Raw genomic sequence first — 17944 nt, forward strand, 5'->3', positions numbered from 1 at the left:
CACACCAGATGTTCGTGTACATGACCAACAATTCTCTCCTCCACCCCCATCGTTTCACACGTGCCAAAGCAGAATGGGTATTTTTAAGGTCTGTAATTATACTCTCTGCAGAGTGTAGGCAGCAAAATTACTCGGTTGGCACCCCAATCACACATTCCCCATGCACCCTATCTCAATGGAAAATAAAACAAAACCATTTAGACAGATCTGGAACAAACATATCCAAACCTTTTGTTTGTCACACCTGGGGACCACAAATGGATTCACATCATACAGTAGATTGAAAATGTATGCTTATTTATACCAGCCCTATCATCCCAAATATTACAGAGATTTTTCCTGCCATGAAGTGGCCCTGTATCTGGCCATGGTGTCCTCACTCAACCAATCTCCCGTCTCCAGCTTTGGATGACACAAGAAACACAATGTGATGTTCCCTCATCACCCGTCACACATCGCCCGGCATTGGCTTTTTGAAATTGCACACGCCCCATATGCATATTTCAACCCCACAGTCACTGTAGAAGAAATGAATAATACATCTTTTATTACATTATTGCAATAGATTTGTAACACTTGAAACAGAATGCAATATGCAGTTTATCTCCATGCATGGCGAACACAAGGTGCTTCTGTAGCGTCTGTCTGTGTCACCAGGCGAGAGGGGAAGAAAAGAAGAGAACAGAGGAAACAAGCATGTGTTATTCCTGACAGTCCATCAGGTTCCCGGGGCAATTATTCTCCCGGCTGAGAGGTTGAATGCTGAGGCTGGTGACGGCCTATTGTGCGTGTCTACACACTTAAACAAAAGATATGTCATTTTTAACATGTCTTTGTGCTTCTTGTTACTTTTCATCCCAGCATGTTAATAGCACCTTGTGTTGGCATACATTTGCTATTAGTGTCAATGGCCAAAATCCTGTCGTAACAATTCGGCCATATCACTGTATAATAATAATAATACTTGTCTATACTCATACACAACAACAATAGATATTAGAAAATGTCAGTGGCTCCAATAACTCCATTAAATACGCAAGATATCATCATGGCAAAAAGTTTGGGCACCGTACTTTTAAAAGGCTTTTTGTTCAATTCACTAACCTTTCAAGACCTGGAAATTATTACATTAATATCCCATATTCTGCAGACCAAAATCGGGTATTATTAAAATCCCCCCTTAATCATCAAGCGCCTTTGTTTTGCTGCCGTAACTGTGGTCCATTTTGAAATTTAATTTCCTGAAGTAGCGGGTCGAGAGCTGATGCCATTTTAAATGGAATAATTGAAGTGTTTTTTTCCCTTCATTCCTGTGTGTGTGTGAGCAGCGGTGTTTGTCGTCGGCCTGCCTTGTACTCTTAGAGATGGAAGGGTGAAAGCATGCTGAAGGCCTGCAGAAATCCCTCCAGCCACTATCGTTTAATTTGACGAGGGGGCGTGAGGTGAGCTGGCAGAGGAAATACATCTCGCTGTTGCTGTATACCACTTGAGAGCTCATTCGCTGCCTGGGGCTATTGACCACACCATGTCAGGTTCTATGCTAGAAACGCGTCCCCACACAACACTTAAATTGCATTTGGACCTTGGCTGGGCTGAGCAAATGCCTGGCCAGAAATCAATGGGAGGATACAAGCCTCGGTGGACACGGGAAGGCGTTAGCTTTCATTCCAGCTATTGATGAATGCCAGGTACATTTCATCAAAGTACTGTAGCTCACTGAGTTTCGTTGACTGTACTTGCGCAGAATCTGAGATAGGGTAGTTGCTCAGAGCGATATTTATTGTCAAAAGTATGGATATGACTTCAGTGTTTTTTCTTTCGATAGCCAGGAGCCGATAAGCCTACAAAAGTCTTGAGGAAGATGGGTTAAATGTTTAAAAAAGAATAAGTAGATGGATAAATAAACATTGTATCCCGGCTTTGCTTCGGTGATCTGTGACTAACTGGATAGCCATTAAGGTTTTAAAAATCCCAGAGTGTGAAACCGACTGGAACACATTGAGCTTCGGCTCAGCATAATAGATTTTCATTTCCTTAATCAACTTCCTTATTCATCCTTTTTTTTTTTCCAAGGAATTAATATAGATCAGTGTAAATGGGAGCCAAATACGTGAGTGGCAGCATGCAGAGAGCAGGCTCAGTGGAGGAGAGCAGGCTTTTCTCCTTCACCAGGAGCAGCATCTGTTGCTCCCCTGCTCCAACGCTATTTACAGATAGCTGCCATTATTTACGCCTGATGAGATTCTATCCAATTTGCCAATCTACACTGTTCACCGAGACACGGACCACACAGGCGCTTAACAAGGAAGTATCACAGTGAGACTTGTCAGTCGGCGCATGCGGTTTCTGATTCAGCATTGGCGGAAACAAATATGACAACCATTCGTTGATTATGTCTTTCTGCGATGGCAAACGGTGGGGCAAACACACGCCTGTGGCCTTTCAAACATACACTTAGACACTACCAGGTTTAATAAGTAAGATGGCAATTTCAATATATTGGTGGCTATACCAAAGACATACATCCGTTATTACCCTCTGCTTAGTCACCATTAGCATTCAGGAGAGGCCGGCAAACTGAAGCGTCCCAGTAAAGAGACAATATGTATACTGAGATAAGGATTACACAAAGCTCTCAGGATAAAGTTCTCTCCTCGCCATGTAACAGCCCCCCTTCACAGAGCCACCAGAGCCACATATTATGTACACCTCTGCCTAAATACTGTGCCTAAACCTCAGATGAATCCTTGGAAAGTTTGATGTGCCAGCTTTCAGCTCTAGGCTAGGTGGGCGACTGTTATTTTTCAAGGGAAATAATGCACTGTGAATATTATGCACAAGTTACCTTTTTTTTGTGGATTTTGGAAATCATATTCTCTCTCTGACTTCAGGGACTTCACAGAAAGAGGATTTATTTGTGTGTGTCTCTGACGGTGTGCAAAAAGACAAGAACCAAGAAAGAAATGACAAAAAAACGCTGCAGTGAGAGGAAGTGACAACGAAACAAAAGAACAAGTGAAGACCAAGACAGAGTAGGAAAAAGTGACAAAGATGACGAGAATAAAATGAGGCAACACAGAGAAATAATGAAATAAAAGGCATGTCGAAAGTAAAATAATAGAGGAAAGGAGAGAAGAAGGATGGACACACAGTTTCAGACAGAGAGAGAAACTTTAAGGGGGATTGTTTGTGGCAACAGAAACGATTTATCTATGATTGCAGGTCTCTTTGCAAATAACATATGGTGTCAGTTTTAGTCTACTCCAAGCACCAGATAGATTTTTTTTTTTCACATAAGGATAATTCAGATGCCAGAAGAAGAAAAAATAAACTCAATTGTCAACTGGAAAGAAATAAGTAGACTTTTCGAACACTCTAAACTGTCATGTGTCAACCAATCAGACTGTGAGGAGATATTTTCGAGGCTTTTGGAGTAGAGATTCAGCATGGTACTTCATCAGTTTTGCTTGAAAACGTGTAAACAAAATCTTCCTCAGTGCCCCCAAAACTTTTTTGGTTGCTAATAAAGTTTCCCTTTGTATCACAGCATCTAGACTTTGCTGCGAGTAGCTGAGAATCTGCCTCTGTCTGTGCCCGATCTTTTAGCACCGGCTCACCATTATTAAAGGGGAATGGTGATTGCTGATTATGCTAGGTGTGCTCACAACTAATTGATTCCTCCTATAGGAACACATACAAATAATAGGGAAAGAAAAATGTACAGGTATATGAAGTTGTGACATATTTCCCTTTTTTCGTTACTCTTCTCTTTTCCCATTCCCATCTGTCTGCTGTCTATTGTGCGTGTCACTGCAATAGGAACAAGTCACACACAAAAACACACACTACACATCCATCCCCTTTTTCAACAGGATAACCCTGCGATGTTATACCCTTGCAGGGTGCAGCATCTATAAGCTCCTTTTTTGTCTATTGAAGAAAAGCGTTCCACTCTGGTAGATTACGGTCAGGGGCGATTAAGATCTTTGCCTCACTGAAGCAGGGAAAAGGGAAAAAACGGGGACGTGCTCTGTGTAACCTAAAAAAGGAAGACAGAGGAGATAAAACAGATGAAATCCTTCCTTCACTCCAGAGCCCCAGGCTGCTCAGTGGGCGTGGCGATCCCAATGCATGAGCAGCATCATTGGCTTCTCTCTCTTTTAGTGACTCTGTCTTTCTCCTTGTCTCTTTTTTTGTAACTCTCTCCAGACTGAATCTCCTTGTCTCTTTTATCACCTTGCTCTCAAAAAAAAAAGATCCCTTGTGTGTTTGTCCTTCACTCTGATCAGTTTCCAGTCTGAATATTATCACTGCACAGTGGCATCAGATGCTGCATTTCATGATGTTGGGTTCCTGACTTTATAGAGATCTAATAGGAGCTCAGTCTGCTATTGCACTTGTTGTAAGTCAGTCTGAGTAAGTGGATAAGCAACATACCAAAAAATGTCTGTTTGAAAATATATCTTGTCCTTTTCTCAACATCAGTTTTTTATTAAAGAACACACATAGAATCAGAAATTCTACAGTTTAAGGCTCCAACCACTGACTATTGACTATATGTTACAAGCGTATAGAACATGCATGTACAGTATAACAGCTATGTCTTGTATTGTATATTCTTATATTATATTTATTATAATGTATCCTCTACATACATAGACAGTGTATCATTTTAAAACGTTTAATAAATGAAACCATATAAGAACACATGTATCAGACTGGATTGTCCATTTCCGGGAACAAAAGTGACAGAACAACATTTTTACTACGAAACACGCTACAAATTTAAAAGTTTAATTAATTGCAATCTTATGATAAGAATAGGTGAAACGGTTTGGATTAATATTTGGATTTTCCAAGGATATCATTTTCCAGCTAAATGTGCTGACACTGATCGAGACGAAGCCTTGTGAATGAGCAGTAACTTGTAGTTTTTTGAAGTTAAAGAAACATTAAGATAAATAGTTCAGCCCTCCATGTATATGGATACCTCTCTTTGCTGATTTCATGGAACCAGAGCTGTGCAGACCCTGCTGCAGCTGCACTGACTTTTTTAAGTTATCTGATGACTGAATGTCAATTATTTAAAGTCACAAACCTCATCAAGTGATGGAATCAGCTGCTTTGCTGTCACAGCAAATTCCCCAGCAACATCAACAGAGAACGAGTCCTTTAACAACCTCATCATCTCGCTGAGGATGCTGAAATCTCCAAATCAAGAGGCAGTTGATTTTCAGCCCCTCCTAAAAGCCCATCATCACAAATTCGAAATGAGTTCTTCAAGTCCCACGATACTTTTATGCATGCCCTGTAATTTCTTGTTAAGTCGATTCAAATGACGAAACATATCATTTAAAAAACAAATTGACTCATAATGGAGCATAGATACTGCACATCATACGGCAGGAGCAACAGAAAAGACAGCTTTGGTGTCTTGCTCAAAATCATTTTAAGCTAAGCTGCCTAATGTCTTATAGGTAAAGATTCATTCATTCTGCTCTGCTCACATGCGACTGAAAACAATGCTACGAACTACAAGCACCACTGAAGGAAGTTGAGCCATAGCAGAGTCCATTTTGAACTCACCATGCTATATTGTAGGAGGACTATGTGTTACCATTGTTTTGATCAGTTCCAAGTCCAGTCCTTTCTCCTTGGAAATTGAAACAATCTCCTGGAAAACGATTTCCCCAGTTGTGTGTCCTTACTAGGGAATATAGTTATAGTATGGACCAAGAGAGTCCTCCTGAAACACTTGTTAAATTGGAAGTCATTCCTTCATCGCAGACCTTTCCTTGGTTGCTAGTCTTGCCTCTACAGTATTACCCAAAAACTGTTGTTAAGCCTCATGGGATTGGGGGAAGATGAATGACATTTCAAGAGATTTAGCAAACAATCCACTAAAATGTCTTGGGCGTGGTAAGAAAGGCACCAGCCGCCAAGCAAGTTATTGTACATTTTTACTCCTGACGTTTGAGTTGTCAGTCAGCTACTTCAGCAGGTCATCAGACATCATGTGTAGGTTCTCTATTGTGAATTGGTTGTATTCCTCTCCGCTATTACACAAGAACCATCCATATGTTTAAAAAGTAAAAATCTCCTGATTCCCCTTTCTAAAAGCTTCAGCGCTTTACTGAAGGCCTACATAGAGAGGAAGGTTTTTGGAACGCATTACATCATCCAGGCACGTTCTTGAAAAGAGGGAGAGATGGTAAGATAAAAAAGGTCTTTTTGTGTGGCTTCCACCCTCTGCTTGCCTCTCGTGCCCACACTGCATCATATTAACAGTTCAATTTAACTGGGTTTCTGTGTTGGTTACATTGATTGGGTTTCAGTTGTTTACCAATTTCATTGAAAGAACTTGCAGAAGTTCATGTTGTTACATATTAAAATGTGGCAGGATTATGTCAGAGAAAAGATGTGAGTTTGCATTAGAATCAAGTCAGATAATCTCGCAACAATTATTGTTTTTCCTCTTGAATTTAAGGAAAATAAGATTTTTAGATTTGAATCAATGGAAGATTAAATGAGTTGTAAAAACCAGACATTTTTCAGAGTGCTTTCTCTGTTTGTCTTTCGTGCCAACTCTCCCATTGCTCCTCTCTCTCAACCCGAGCAGGGAAATCGGCCATATGGCAAAGCATCCCCTTACTCCCGCATGCTCTCCATCCCACCTCCCATCTCCGCCCTCCTCCAACAACACACACACACACACACTCGTGCATACAGGAAAAGAGTAGAGTGAACCACAGGGATGTTATGGTTCCCGGTACAATAGGGCATAGCAGGGTTGGTGACCAGAGCAGATGTCTCTCCCTTCCCCTCTGTCTCTCTCTTACCCAACCCTGGCAACCCTGGGATGGTATCCACCCATGCCAGGGCACTGGTCCGGGCACCGTGGCGCTCCATATTGACTAAAATGTATACAGAAGTTGTCGGTGGAGATTAAGCGTCTCTGCGGTGTCGGCAGGATGGGGTCAGAGTTGGCTGGTAACAAGGAGCGCCAGCACATGCACAGGGCAGACAATAAATCTTTCCTGTGTGCCAGCGGACCCGCGGACCTACAACTCACTGAATGCTTTGTTTTTTAAATGAGCCGAGTTGACCTTAGCGGTGAATTAATGCACATTTCAGATGCAAAGACATTCTCGCCCAGCAAAAAAAAAAATAAAAAGAAAAAAAAACACTGCTCCTGGCTATATAAAAAGGGAAAAACAGAACGCGAGAGGGTTTGACTATTATGACTGTTCACCTCTATACCCTGGCTGCAGAATTAATTTCCGTATTTGAATGGTAACGCTGGTGTTTGGCTGAAAGATACTGCCAGTGCAATGATCCTCAATAAAGCGCTATGAGTACTTTACATGGGAAGAGACATTTGCCATTTGCAGTGGGAGGCCCATTGGATCACTTGCTGAGGGCTTAGAGGGAAAATAAACCAGTGAGGCTTTCATATGAAGCTGATAGAATAGCCTCAGCACATTAAAGCTCTGTCATAGTGGGGCAGAAAAAAACCCACTATTCTCTGTACTCAGATTATGGGTTGTTTATGCTCCATTTGAAATTCAAATGGTATTTCACACTGACAAAGAAACAAAGCTACAGAGATAAAGGCAGCTGGTGTTAGAGTTGTCATTGTGGCAGTGATGTTGCTAATGTCTATGGCAGGTCCAGCCGTAATGGGCAGATGGCCACTGTGCAGAAAGCCCAGCATGAGCCCCCAGCACAGCGCCCCCGTCAGGTAAAGTCTTTCATGCAGTTCCTCTAGAGAAGTAGAGACATAATGGGAAATGTTTGCTAGGCTGAGCCAAGCTGTCGTTTTGTCATGAACAGCTTATGATTGACAGTGATATCATTTTTTTTCCAACCATGCTGCCTCCCACCCTAACACCACCCACTGCCCATCTTGGCTGCCTATGAGATGTATGTCCATCCTCCGGTCAGCCATGCTGACAAAGCCTCATCAGGGCTCCCTGGAATGGCCGGGAGTTCATATAGCCTTGTGAAACAGAATGCCAAGATGAAACGAGGGATGAAGGGGACACCAAAGAAGCACTAGCTGGGGCCAGATTAGCCATTATTTGCCACACAAACCCTCATGATGCGAGGCCAAGGTCAGACAAGCAGGCAGGCACAGCTGGGGGTGCAAAGGCTGAGGCATCCCAGCGGCAAATGGCCAGCCTTTGATCAGGCGTGTCATTTCTGTCACGAAGGTGACCCACACAATCAGACCATGTGGACTAGCCAAAGCCTGCAGCCGTGGCAACGAATGATGGCTAACATACATGCTCTCTATCTACCCTGCCAAGAAAAAGTGGAGGATATCTTTGTTTCGTTGCCGTGTTAGCCTCACAACAGAGGTCATGCTCTGAGAGAGATCTGTCGGTCTTACCAAAGCCTGTTTTACTACATCTTCCTCTTTCTCATACCCTAACTTCTGCTTTATGAAGGCTCATCAGAGACGGACAGAAACAAACTGAGAGGCAGAGCAAGCTGAGGGGGAAGGGGCCCGGCAGACAGGAGTATAGCAGCAGTTCCATCCACACTAACGGTGCCCCCTACAGTAGACTGGCGAGCATCCCACGATCCTACGTACCACACACCCCTCTCCCCAGAATTCCTTCTTTGCCTTTTCAACTATAGGAGGGCAAGCTGACACTCAAGTTAATTAAGATTTTAATCCAGGGTGAGAGTGTCAGTGGGATACCACATAACAAAGGCAAACTCAGGCCTATCATGATGGGATTGAAAAGGGGAAAAAAAGATTGGAATGTGCGCTCTACAACACGACAATATTCACCCTTCCTCACAGAGGTCAGGCAGAGTCACTTTGTAGAGTGATCAAAAGTCCCCGACATCTAGGTCCATTTCTGCAGGCTAAGGGCTCCATGTCATCTAAGTTCTATGCCATCTACAGCTGAAATGATGAGTTCATTTCCAAACACAGAATGCATAATCAAAAACCATGTCTGATGTTGTAAACATGAGGAAACAAATTACGAACGATGGTAGGGGAGCGACGATCCATTACTGACTAGAGAAAAAGGGAGGATGAAATTGACTTGGAGATATTTGAATGCCTTTACTTCTTCAGAATTCTCTCGCAGCTCGACTTCAAAACAGGACAGCTTGTGACAGTTGACGTGTTTGGAGATGAAATATGAGCTTGCACAAAGGCTGATTTATTCCTCATGTTTTTTCCACTTAGTTGTGAATCAGATTTGAGGACCTTTCTTTATAAATGTGCCCCCGGGTTCAGTATAGCCAAGAGTAAGACCTTCTGGGAAATGTAGTTGGAGTGAAAATGCGAACAAACCTTCCCACTGGCCTGATATCAGATCAGGCAGAAGGCTGCAGGAGAGGCAGGGGCCTATCCCATATTTGGAGAGTTCACCTACCTTGCAGGTTGTGTATGGTGGAATAAGTGGGACAACTCCCGGCAGGCTCTGAGAGCACCGGCCAATAAATGCTAAAAGAGCAGGACCAGTCCCCACGCTGCCTTATTGAAGTTTACCTTTGTACATTTACTCTGAATTCCAATTTGCCCCCCCTGCATTTTTTTAGCTCATACCATCTCCCCTCCGGAAGTCTGGGGACCGTCAGACACATCCATAACTGTTCTACCTGACTGGCCTTTGTCACGGTGAAGATAAAGGAGATCAAACTGAGCTGCGCGATAACTACAACTATCTGGAAGCTGTTGTTGATGGAATAACTGCACTGCATTTCCCTGAAGACATAGACATATTTGACACAGCATTGTGCGTAACATACCTAATTCTTACACTTTTCTGAACCTCTTTAGACACAGAATGAGCAATTAATTGTTAGGTTAAAACCAGGATTTAAGCCAGGCGCACATTTTTCCAATATTTTGGAAGAGAGAGTTGATAAATGGATGACTACATTTTCCCGTTGGAGGGCACTTTGAGCTTTTAAGTGCCTCCAAACAGTCTCTTGACCCAAGAGTAACCCTCATCCTACCAACTGGGTTATCTTTAGACCCTACAGCTAGTCATATCTCAAAGGTGTTTTATTATATCTTTCCAAATTTTCACGACTTTTTCAATCAATTTGTTCCTAATGTGATATAATTGTTTTCGGTTTCTATTTTAATTAACGCTTTTTAAATAATCATTTCAAATCATTGGGTTCACAGCCGATGCAGTTTTAACAGATACAATAGGAAGCGATCGATTAATTGTTTGCCATGAGTCCTAATTTTGGGGGCTGAGGGGGTTGGGGGATGCAGCAGACACAGATTCCCTCATGTGCTCTGTCTATTATACATTTAACACAATATGCTAATTATCTGTAACATTCCGAAAAATGATAATGATCTGTTTTTGTTATTATCATTAAAAACAAAAGGTTTATTCATTAAATCATTGTTTTTTTGTTTAGAGTTCTTTGTGTCGACAAGTGTTACAGTGCACGATTTGAATGAAAATTAAAATCAATGATAGAAATACCAAAATAAATATACATGACTTTTCCCCTCAATGATCTAAGCATCATGCATCACCTACTATCTTTTTCATGATACAACTCACAACTGGGAATATTTGCAATCGCATATTTTATAATTGAATGCAATGGGATGGACATTTACACAACTTTTGATGATGGTCGTAAACTTAATTCTTAAAAAAAAGAAAAAAGTTTAAGCCCATATATTTGAAATCAGTTTAGTTTTTAACATTAGGTATAAGAAAAGCAACATGATTAAGTATGCTGGTGAACATGAAACGTATTCAGTGCAACCCAGTGCAAATGTAAGTACACATCCCCTCTGCTTCATTACCAGACCTGAACAGACATAAGCCTGGTAATTCTCTGACCCATTCGGCTGACCTGGAAAACTCTAATCATATTTGCACTGATTCCCAAACATAAGCACTTTAACTTAACTCGGCTATGCAAATATGACTTCAGAGCCTACAAGACAAACTCTCTGTGATGTTTTTTTTTTTCAGCCAGCTCAATACCTTTCCACTTAAAATGCTGCCAAGTTAATCAACGTTGGTTGAAATCTGAAAGATCACAGGCACTTTAGCTGCTGATGTGCCTGACGTTCCTCAAAGGCAATGGCTGATGGATCTCCTGTGTTCATTATGGAGAGAAAGAGTTCTCTTTAATCAGCCTGGGAGTCACTTATCATAAAGACGCCTTGCCACATGCACACGCTCACACGCGGAGACGCACATACTCGAGCACAAAACACAGACGGATGAACCTTCATGTAGAAAAGCCAACATGCAAATGAGCATACATCAAGATGCCTCACCACACACATACAGTAGGTTATCAAGACACTTCCACCCTGGCATACAAAGGAGGCAAAGTGGCTCGCTATGATGGAGCATAAAGGTACAGATACAGAATATGCATCACATACTGTCAGAGCAGTTGAGGAAGATATACTGTATGTGCACATTTCTTACAGGACCTAATATGGAAATGCTTAATTACAGCGCTGTACACACCGACGCATACACACACGCACGGCTGTAAGTACTGCAAGTTAGCTGCCATACTTTGTCTCATGTGACAGGCTGAGAAAATGTGATCTTGTGACAGACCGTGTTTAAGACTGAATAAATATTTGAGATTTTGTGTTGAAATGCTTGTCAGCGGGATGTAGGTAAATATATATTTACGTCTGTACTGTGCCACTGTGTGTAACTGCGTGTCTCTTTAGGTGACTGAGCGGGTGTTTGTGGCCTGTGTGTGTGTGTATGCCAATCTCTTTTGGATTGCGAACAGGCGTACACTGATTTAATCACTCCCCAGGCAGAGTGTGGGGGAGGCAGAGGAGGCTGTGAGGCAGATAGGAACAGACAAACGCGACAAGGCAAAAGAAGGAGAGAGCATGCTCGCCCTGCGGGCCGTCTCTGCTGCACTATAAATACAGACTTGTACACATACTACACTAAAGGTACACCTACAGGGACACATACATACTTACATATATGTATGCACTTTAACACCTATGTACTTTAGACAAATATTAAAGCACTTAACTCAAAGTGTATGTGCGTGTACACGTGGTCGCATGTGTCCGTGCCTGGTTATGCATGTGTTTGTGAGTATGTGTGGTTTATTACATGTAAACTTGCATTCGTGAGTGTGGATGTGTGTCTTTGTGCAGTCTGGATGCGCTTACTGTATACATCTAGTCCCAGGCAGAGGTCACTAATGGAGAACAGGGTGGTAATGGGCCTGGCAGTGCAGGTTGTTCTGTAATCGCATCACACTTAACTCAATAAGGTAAAGGTCAGCCTGCCCCTCGGTAGACGCCTTGTCCCTACTTCGACCTGCTGAGAGACAGAAGGCATGGCACCGAAACCTCAGGGCCTCTGAAGGGGGCTCCTTCCAGACTTATTCAGTTACAAAGTCCCTTCAAAGCTCGGTCCATTTCTCCTGGCTTTAAACATTTTGCACCCAATGGCAACAACAGGTAAATTAATTTTGATACCAATTAATCCTGTAACATTGTGTCAGTATACTGCTCTAGCACGCTGATTTTATAGAAGAAGTATTATATTCGAAAGAACAACAGAGACATGCAAATATCCGATGTCGGAGAGATGTACTGAAAGCTCTTTCAAGAGTAAGTTTTGTATTCACTTGCTGTGCAAAATAAATATTTAATTTGTGCATTAAAGCTCATTGCAATACAGATGCTCTTATCTGTTTCAGCCCCACTTTGTAATTTAAACTAATGAATCAGGAATATTATTACATTAAAAAAGACTTGATGTACTGCAGCTTTAAGATGTAATTGCACAGCCAAAATGAAGGTCCTTATTGCTTCACAATATGTATTGCTAAGATTAGACAAACTGTTTCTGGGCTGAATAATCTGTTCGGTAAAGTAGATTTTGCAAAAAGGTTCTTTGGTTTGCCTTTTTATAGCTACTAAAGGTATGCTTGTTTGTGTTTGCGCGGGTGAAAGATGTTGACAAATCTGAACAACTTGTTCTGAGAACTTTTCAATCAGAAATGCCAAGCGACTGTTTCTGTGCCTTCCTTGTTCTATCCCCCCCACCCCTCCCCTCTTCTCTCACCCAGAGATCATCCCTCTTTCTCACACACGTCATATCAACACTATTCACCTGCTCTGCTTCCTCTCCCTCGACTATATACATTTAGCCTGTGAAACATAAAATAGACTTTCAAAACTGCTTTGAAAAGTAGGACATTCTACTAGAAGTAACCATCAATGCAACATAGATTTGATGATAACTGTAAAGTTACAAAAACACTGTGATGTCAATGGAAATAGATTATTCTCCCTTTCCTCTCTCACCGTCTTCCTTTCTCTCTCACGGCAATGAGTAGGTTGGTGCCGATGTTGACAGAATCAGACCATGTTATCAATCAGAGCACAGCGGTGACAATGAGGACCGACGGGTGAAAGATTACACACATATAGTGGAAACCTGAGACTAACGGCAGTAATTAATTCTGAACTTCCTGTAACACACACACACACACACACACACACACACACACACACACACACACCACAAAATGGCTGAAAACAGGAGTAACTGGAAGGTAACAGCAATAAAAAATATGTCATTTTCTTCAGCAGTCATCGCCCTGAGTCTCGCGTGTGTGACATGGCAGGCTTGAAGGGGGGGGGGGGTTTAAAGAGTGACCTGGGAGTGTCCCAGTAAAATGCCCCTAATCAGCCCCGGGGGATAACATCCTCTCTGGGCTCTGGCTGAGATGGGAGCCGGGGGCAGGCACATGGCAAGTCTGACAGACTCTCTTCCCAGAGATCAATACCCAGACTCCTTTTAAAGTGTGACATGTTGAGAGGCAGACAAGGAATTCTACTTCTGAATTACCAGGGAGGAGAGGCTTGTTGTTTGTTTTTCGTGGGCTTTTGTTGTGTTGCTTTCGATTACATCAGCGTTCATCTTGTGTGACTGGGAGGGACTGAGCCTGTTCAATATGTACACAAATAATGTGACTTTACGTGATCATTACTTGAGTCGAATTGTCAACAAACCAGTGTAATTCTTTAAAACACACCAACACATTTCTTTCAGATCAGTGTTGAGTATAAAGGTTTGTTTCCTATACAGAATTAATGTTGTTTTACACACTTTGTATCTCCTTAAAACAACACACATGTTTTACTTTTTTTCTAAAACTTTCACATGTCAATAACTCTATATCTATGAAGCATCATTACCATGTGAACGATTAAAAGAGCAATGCACAGTTTTTACTTAACGTTCTGTAGCATACATTATAGACACACATACATTCAAAATTATACTTTTTAAAAAGTACTCTACCTGCACTGTACAACCCCACCCTGACAACAACCAGGACTTCATCCACTGAATCCCTTGCCTTTGACTTCTGTTTTTGTTGAGGTTGGTCACACTTGTTTTGTGATGTGTGGTCAGTGCTTCTGTGTTTTGGACTTCACTTCCCCATGATCACATGAAAATAGTGTTGGCAGTACTTTTACAGCAGTTTCCAGAACCCAGAACAAACAAGGAAAGGTGGTCCTGCTAAGAGAAGTGAAACAACTTCAAATAACAGAGCATCAACCAATCACGTTGCGTAGAACGGGGAACGGTCAACTCTTATCGCTCCTGTCAACCTAGACAAAGGCAGTAGAGATCAGATCCACTCGTTCCGTTCCTACCTCTCACAATAAAAGCCCTATCTAGACATATCTTCTGTTTTTCATATAAAGCACTCTTTATTATTCCGTCTCTGTGGAGAGTTTTTACTATTTCATTAAATCATCTCTCAGATCTGTTTGCTGAATTTCAGCTGTAGTCATGGTTAGGTGTTTCTAAAATGTTACGTTTCTACGTAAATACATGTTCTTTAGCACATTGTTAACGAGTGTTAGGTACAGTGAATGCATACACATGCTGCTTTTAAATGATAGTAACCCTGAATGGCTTAGTGATATATAATAATATATTAGATACAATAATGGGTAAGGAACATATTACTGTTGTAACTGTTGGACGTGGTGCTGGGTTCAACCACTTTGTAATTGATTTAGGTCGGACACCTTCATAGGGTCACAAGCTAAAAGTTTGAGGTCATGAGATGATTAATGGAGTAAGCAGATGCATTTTTTTAATTACCTTTCTTGAATCTTTGTATTATTTTTCTAACTCAGACAGTTATCTAAATGAAATCATATGAGACATTTAGAAGGCATTTAGATCTGTTAATAAATAACCCATAGACATCGGAAAATGCGTTTTAGGTATTTTCCTGCAGATGTTTCAACATTCTGACTCTCATATTTGTTGTCTTTCATTGCAAACACTAATCTGGCTACCCAGCAGGCAAACTGTAAAAAAGGCCTTTGCCAGCACTACCTGATTCAGGCCTGCTTGTTCCTCTGAAACCATCTCTGCCATCCATCCCATCTGACATCTGGCCCCGGCTCACTGGGCACAGCTCAGCCCTGCCTGGCTCTGTAGCTTTAGGGGAGGTCAGCGACTGGGGGGCTGAGCACTGGGGCCGTCAGGGAGATTGTTCTGCATACTGAGCAGCCTGATTAGGCAGAGGAGCACAGAGGGGCTCCAGCCTGAGAGGGCAAGCGGGGAGACAGGCGTGACGGCACACAGCCCTACAGCTTCCTGCCACCACTGACCAACTAACCGATGACAACTCACAGACCATCTTCCCTTGCACAGTAGATGAATCAGTAAAAACGTTCCCTCTACCCCACCGTCATCAAGAAAGGAAGAAAAAGGCACAGGTAACACCCTGAGCTAAGGATCATATTGATGGGATAAAGTTTTGTGAAAGACAACTATCTAGTCTGCACCAGATTGGTCACTATGATAAGGGAAAAAACGCATCTGTGGTCACCATGATGCGAAATTGCAGAGGGCATGAAAATATCAAAGCGTTAATGCACACATTTGCATGCTAATAGAGGGGCCAGCATATCTAGCTTTTGAGTGATTTGTCTTCTAAAACACTGTCTGCTCACCTCTGTCCCTATGGTAAGAGCAAATTGATAAAGATAATGAGCCCATGACAAGCTGGCTCACATCAAGCCCAGCACAGCTGACTGCCCAGAGCAATGCATCCCCTGCTCCGCCTCCATGGACACGTTGCCAGTGTGACGGATAATTTGTGTAATACCTCTACGTTCCACCTCACCCCACCATACCGTCTAATCGCACCACACTGCACACCAAAAATCATCAGCGTCTCCATGGAACATGCCCAGGTGCATTATGGTAACTGATGAGTGTTATCACGGTAAAAAAATAAAATCAGAGAGACGTAAATCAGCCAATGATTGGGGAAATCGTTGCCGCAACACAGGCACAAGGTTTATGAAGCGTCCCTGACGTTCACTGATTACTTTTGATTCTCTCTGCTGTGTCTTCTTTTCCCAATGAGGTGAACAACAGGGGAGGGGGACTGGTGATGAGGGCCTGTATATAATGGCTGGTATGAAAAATAGGTGTGCAGGGGACGACTCAGTGGTTTTCTCACATCATTCCCCATAGCCCATTATTGTTTGCACCTCGTCAGAAGAGCCTGTCATGCGCAAGCATGCACACAAACATGCCAACATGAGCAAACACACACGTGTGTCTGTCTACATACAACTATATATACGTAACACCCACACATTAGGGAGAGCTCAACGCTGCCAAGAGCACGAGAAGGAGAGCAACAGAGTAAGAGGTAGAAGGGTCAGCCATCCGCTGAGATGATAATGAAAGAATAATAATAGAGTACAGGATGAAATTACTGAGCTTTACTCACAATATCTTCTCTCATTAGCTCCAGCACTAATGTTGCCGTTTATGCTCGTGTTCTACACCAGCTCCCCCTAATTAGGCGTGGGCTTCTAAAAATAAACAGCAAACTAAATAGTGGCGTGAAAGTACATGCAAATCTGTTGATGTACAGGAATAATGGTGGCCGGGTAGAGGAGGGGGTGCGGTGGGGATTAGTGGTGCGCTGCAGAATAAAGTAATTGAGTTGGGTAGTGTTGACACCCGGTCGCAGTCAGAGTGCCCATGTTGTGGAACGCGCTGCGTGCGTGTGTGCTACAAGGCTCAGCCGGCATTTGTTTTGTGCGGCTGGTGTCATGGTAAAGGTGTTAGTTCTGGATAAAAGGCTGCACAGGATGCACAGATACTAATCCCCGCGTTACTTTGAAAGAGAGAAGCAGGGTGGAGTCTTCCTCCTGTGAAACAGTGAGGACAATCTGTTGCAACACCGGAGCGGGCAGGGCCAGGGCACAGGGCTTGGCACAGCAAGGACGAGTAACTGTCAGCCGTCACTCAGATCCAAGGCTAGAAAACCACATGACGAGTCCAAACACAGTCAGATTTATTAGAGCCTTCAGTGTACCCAGACCTGCATGTTTTGGCCTGTTGGAAGCCAGAGCACCCTGAAGTGCCATTGCAAAGACAATCACAACTTAAAAGTCCCACACTGAAAAAGGAACAGGGCAGATGCTAAACTGAGCCACTGTGTTGCCCAACCGTTTAATTTTACCAAGACAAATTTACCATAACAAAGACTTTGAACCCTTGCCAAATAATTGATTCAGTAGCTCTAAAATAAATGAATGAAAACGGGTAGAATGTTGACAGTTTAATGATATGTGGGAGATAAGGTAATACAGTGGCTTAGAGCAATTTTCACAGCAAAGTGTCAGTTTAAGCACGACAGGGGCTAAGTAGGGCCACGCTCATCTTGATAATACCTTTAGCCTTGTCACTCCAGCTTTACGACTTGAAGAAATTCCATGATCTCTCAACATTGACTTTGTTATTTTTTCGTTTCCTGGCATTTTTTTCATATTTTCACCTTCACTGAAATGAAGATTTTACAATTGAACATTTGCTGAGTTATGCAAGATAAAGATGTCTGTACTAGCAGCAGTGGCTGGTTAGCATTGCTTACAGTTGTA

The 17944-nt window shown here is 42.4% G+C and overlaps 1 protein-coding gene across 16 annotated transcripts in view; it reads right to left on the reverse strand.

Annotated features, from left to right (window-relative positions):
• Window positions 1-17944, reverse strand: part of celf6 (CUGBP Elav-like family member 6) — a gene marked incomplete at both ends in the record, with an annotated part of 122158 nt that overhangs the window by 52487 nt on the left and 51727 nt on the right. The window lies entirely within an intron of this gene.

Source organism: Pholis gunnellus, assembly GCF_910591455.1.
Source record: "Pholis gunnellus genome assembly, chromosome: 1".
Taxonomy (NCBI): domain Eukaryota; kingdom Metazoa; phylum Chordata; class Actinopteri; order Perciformes; family Pholidae; genus Pholis; species Pholis gunnellus.